This window comes from Sphaeramia orbicularis, chromosome 21, assembly GCF_902148855.1.
Source record: "Sphaeramia orbicularis chromosome 21, fSphaOr1.1, whole genome shotgun sequence".
Lineage (NCBI taxonomy): Eukaryota > Metazoa > Chordata > Actinopteri > Kurtiformes > Apogonidae > Sphaeramia > Sphaeramia orbicularis.
The window spans coordinates 15862909-15868487 of NC_043977.1; positions in this window are offsets into that span (position 1 = coordinate 15862909).

Below are 5579 nucleotides of genomic sequence, written 5' to 3' on the forward strand. Positions count from 1 at the left end.
ATCAGTTGTAAACATGGAGTGGATGTCATATTTCAGCTGGAACGTCTTCTAAAGTTGTCCAGTATGAAGTAGGTGACGGATCACATCCTGGTGCCCTGATCGTTGATTTAGAGGGTGGTGAGGGTAATAGCTGGGAGACAGCATTAACCTTCACATATGTTCGCCTTTTCATGACTCCTGTGATATATCTGCAGAAGCTCTCTGCTTGTACCGTCACAGAGCACATTGTAAATTGAAGCTGAGGGGGGAAAAAAAGGAGAGGACAAAGAGCATGTTTCTTCTTGACCTTAAATTGATATACTTTGGTTACAGCTCTGAGGATTTTAGATTTTTTTTTTGTTTTTTTTGCTCCAAGTCTTTTTATTGGTATTCATGCAGAGACTATACAGACAATATGTTACAGACATGAGTCAATACAAACAAGAACAGTCCCCACCCCCCTTCCCACCCTCGCTCCAACAGAGCCCCACCCCTAAAGAAAAAAAAAAAAATTTATTACTGTACCATTGAGCAGGTTGGCTTTAATTCTGCATACAACCACATATATTATATACATTGTAAAAGAAAAGGGGGATACATTTTTTAATTATACATACAAATCGAGCAAAAGCGGTCCCTATGAGTCATAAGTTCTCAATAATGAAGGGTCAGTCTGAGGATTTTAGATATTTTTGATGAAAATTTTCCAAAGCCACTTACATATGTCTACAGTTGTGGAAAAAATTATTAGACCATCAAAAGTCATCAAAAACAATGGTTATGCAATCAAGTACTAACTCTTGTGTGTATCATGTGACTAAAACAGACAGAAAAGAAAACATGGAATGCCTAAAAGCACTGTTTTTGTCAGTACAATGTCATAGATATTGATGTAAGAACTGAAGTGATTTTGGTTATTATCAAGTAAACATGGAAAATGTCTAGAGATCAGCTCTGAGATTAAACTCTTATGAGCTATTTTTGTTGTTATCATTATATTTGTCCAAACAAATGTACCTTTAGTTGTACCAGGCATTAAAATGAACAAGAAACAAAAGAAAACAAGGGTGGTCTAATAATTTCGGAAAATGGCTGGATATTAGCTCTGAAATTAAACTCTTATGAGCTATTTTTGTTGTTATTTTTTTTAAGATTAAGATCCTTTATTTTCAGTTTAAAGTACATTTTATCACACACTGAAATTCAACCTCTGCTTTTAATCCATCTGTAGAACATGCAGGAACACACCACACACTGTAAACTAGGAGCAGCGGGTTTGCCATAGCAGGCGTCGGGGAGCTAAATGTTGTGCTCAAGAGCACATCAGCCAACAATTTTTTTCTGCCAGTCTGTGGAATCAAACCGGCGACCCTTTGATCACAAGCCTACTCTCCAGACAACTCTCTAGGCCATGGTTATCATTATATTTGTCCAAACAAATGTACCTTCAGTTGTACCAGGCATTAAAATGAACAAGAAACTGAAGAAAACAAGGGGTGGTCTAATAATTTTTTCCGCAGCTGTACATAATGATTCAAATATAAGCATAAGAAGAAGAATTATGAAACGGGAAAAATTTTAAATACACTCATGTTAGAGACTTAATGTAGAATAATGCTGCTTTTGCAACTTCTGGAGAGTATATTTTCTGTATCTTTCCCACAGTGAGTGTCTGATTCTCCAGTTTCATACAGGTCATCGTGTCCGTTATCCACTGTGCGAATGGGAAGGGCAGTGTCGTTCCACAGGGAAACAAAAACTGCAGCTGATCGCAACTCCTCTACAGTGATACCAAACAGAGCAACTGAAGGATTTGGTTCCAGTCTCGCATGATGAATCTGGATGTTGGATGATGAAAGCCGTCTGTCTAGTACATAGTGACACTGGGACACGACCAGTACTGAGGCATAATGAGGAATTTCATCTTCAAGCAAGAATATTAGAAATAGTGAACAAAAGTGTACACAGAGGACCTGAGATAGCCTGTATCCCTTGTGTCTCACTTAAAAAACCTTCTCTGAGTCTAAAAAGATGGCATAAAAATCTTATATATTCAAAATTTTTTCCCTTGAAATGAATTATATATTTTAATGATCTGAAGTCCTGACTATAACTGTCAAATATTCATTATTTTCTGGAAAATGTTAACCCTTTATGTTCCATTCGAAAGAATATGACCCTGTTTTTTACACCTAAAAACATGATTTTCCATTTAACAAATGCCAGATGGATTTTTAATTAATTAATATATTTAATTATTTCTTTGTTTTTACTTTTGCAGTCCGGTGAATAATGGGCACTAACATCAGTTTTGATCCATTTTTATTTTTTCCAGGGTCAGTTTAAACAAAAATAAAATAAAATAAAATAAACAAAACAAATCTACAGGGTGGGGAAGCAAAATTTACAATGAACATTTAGTTGTTTTTTCTCAGCAGGCACTACGTCAATTGTTTTGAAACCAAACATATATTGATGTCATAATCATACCTAACACTATTATCCATACCTTTTCAGAAACTTTTGCCCATATGAGTAATCAGGAAAGCAAACGTCAAAGAGTGTGTGATTTGCTGAATGCACTCGTCACACCAAAGGAGATTTCAAAAATAGTTGGAGTGTCCATAAAGACTGTTTATAATGGAAAGAAGAGAATGACTATGAGCAAAACTATTACGAGAAAGTCTGGAAGATACTATTAAAGAAGAATGGGAGAAGTTGTCACCCGAATATTTGAGGAACACTTGCGTAAGTTTCGGGAAGCGTGTGAAGGCAGTTATTGAGAAAGAAGGAGGACACAGAATAAAAATATTTTCTATTATGTCAATTTTCTTGTGGCAAATAAATTCTCATGACTTTCAATAAACTAATTGGTCATACACTGTCTTTCAATCCCTGCCTCAAAATATTGTAAATTTTGCTTCCCCACCCTGTACTACTTAGTACCATAAGGACAAAACTGTCCTTGTCAAAATGATGCCATAAAAATGTTATATACTGTATTAAGGCTATTTTCCACTTTAAATGAATTCACATTACATTCCATTTATTTCAGTCCTCATCATAGCTATCAAGAATGATATTTTTTGCAATTTTAACCCTTTACATGTCATTTTAAAGGTATATGACCCTAGATTATTTACCACCTAAAAATCTAAAAGGTGGATTTTTTTTCCCTATAATAAACTAAGTTGGTTTTTGAACTTTTGCAATCTGGCATTGATTGGCACCAACATTTTTTTTAAAATTTAATTTAATTTAACCCTTTCATGCACGAATTATGAGAACCTTAATCAAGATTTTTTTTTCCTGAGTGTTTTTATTTCTCTTTAGGCATGAAAAAAAACAATGCAATTGAAAATGTTCTTATGAAAAATAAATAAATAAATAAACAAACAACAACTATTAAAAAAAATAAAAAATAAAGTTAAAAAAGACATACAACTACTACTACTAATAATAAAAATGATCTTATGAACCTATTTTACATGAAGTTGCAAAAATGTCCATTCAGCTGGACACCTTGCATTTAATTTTGAAATGAAGAAACATGTATTTACAGATAAATTGTGTGAAAACCGGGGGGAGGGGGGGGGGGGGGCTTGTAGTTCTCGGGGCTCAGGGGAGATCTACACAATGTTACCAATTCATGTCAGAAAAGATATGTAGTGTCTTAAAACTTTAATAAAGATATGTACAAAAACAAACAAACAAAAAAGTCCATGAATATATAAGAGAACAGCTGTAGAATAGCTGTCCACTGTAGTGACCAGTATACATGAAAGGGTTAATTTTATTTTATTTTCATTCATTTATTCATTTTCTGGACCTGCTTTATCCTCATTAGGGTCCCTGGAGCCTATTCTAGCTATTTATGGGCAAAGGTGGGGTACACCCTGGACATGTTGCCAGTTAACCACAGTTTTATTTTATTTATTTATTTTTTTATACTTTATTTTTAACAGATTTTACATTTTTTAACAGACAGTAAAACAAAAAAGTAAAGACGTACGAAACAAGAGACGTCAACTAGCACAGACAAGGCGGTATCAAAACTTAAAATACAACGATAAAGAAGTGGGTCAATGAGTCACAATATTATCCCATTATAATTAGAGGGTTGAGTTCGTTTGGGTATTGTCCTGTTTCAGTCCATGTCAGATCATTCAGATAGATTCTCATGTTGCATCGGATCATGTCCCGTAAACCTGTTGACATAATTACATCCATCATTTTCATAAACATTTGTGCTCGTTTTCCTGGAATGATAGTAAAACACACAGATGTTGAGATATATGTGTATTTCTCATGAGAAAAACAAGGTGTTGTCCTATTGGGGCGTCACATCTTCTGGGATAGATGTCCATTTTAGCCAATAATTAGTAAATCTGTCCAAATTATGGTTCAAGGAAAAAGTTAGCTTTTCCATATTGTATATTTCTTGAATAATTCCAATCCATTCCTTCTTTGTTGGGGGTTCTTCACTCAGCCATTTTCTTGTTATGGCTTTTTTACAGGCTGCCATCATATTAATCAGGTATTTGTCTCTAAAATTGACTGTGGGTGGTAGATTTCCAAGATAAACTGTAGTATTTTATTTTATTTTATTTTATTTTATTCTTTTGAAGGGCCAGTTTAAACAAACAAAAAAACACCACTCATCACCTTTCTCAGTGTGTTATTTCACATCAACCAAAATGCTGCCGCTCCTGCCAAGGCACCACAATGACACCGATAAAAGCTAATATTCAAAGGTAGAAGGACAGTCAGTGATCAGTACAATTAACATTTATGGAGGTCATTTCTGTTTCAGGTGCCAGTGAAATGGCTCTTTCTCTGATCCTGTATGCACAACCTGCTCTTATGAAATTCTTCACAGCTTCCAGGGAGTCTGGGGGGGCAGATGGTGGTCAAGGTCATCCCTCTCATCTACATGTGAATGTGTGTCACTGGCTTTAACCCAAAGATGAAAGCCTATAGGTGGACAGAATTAGAAACTCGATCATGTGAAATACATTTGCAAATTGTACTGATCTGATTTTAGACTGAGAGGAGAGTAGGTTTTTTTTTTTTTTGTACTTTCATTTTCTAATGCTGCAGATGTCTTTTAAGGGAAGTCATTATTTTTCTTCCATCTCTAATGACTTCATCCCTGGTGATACATCAGCTACTTTACTGTCTGTTTTTTTTTTTTTTTTTTTTTTTTTATAACACATTTAGTTAATCCTCAAAATCCTAAATGGCCAAAAAAAAAACATCTACTGATCTAAAATAAGATAAGATTAGTTAGTAAAAAAAAAAGTGGTCAAAGTCACCAAGACAATCTCTAATCAGTGCCTGTCATTGTAAATAAATCTGACACTACATACCACAAACATGACAAAATGACTTTATAATACATGTGACCCAAGTTGGAGCTATTTCACTTCATTTTATCAGTTTTCATCACTGGTGAAATGGCTAAATTAGAAATTTTCCCCTTTAGTAATTATATGTCTGGTTTAACTGACAGTTACCATGGTAACAATGGTCTTAGGTATAATTTGTCAGTTTGTGCTGCTGGGTAATTAATGAATTTATGCAATTTTTTTTTCTATTTT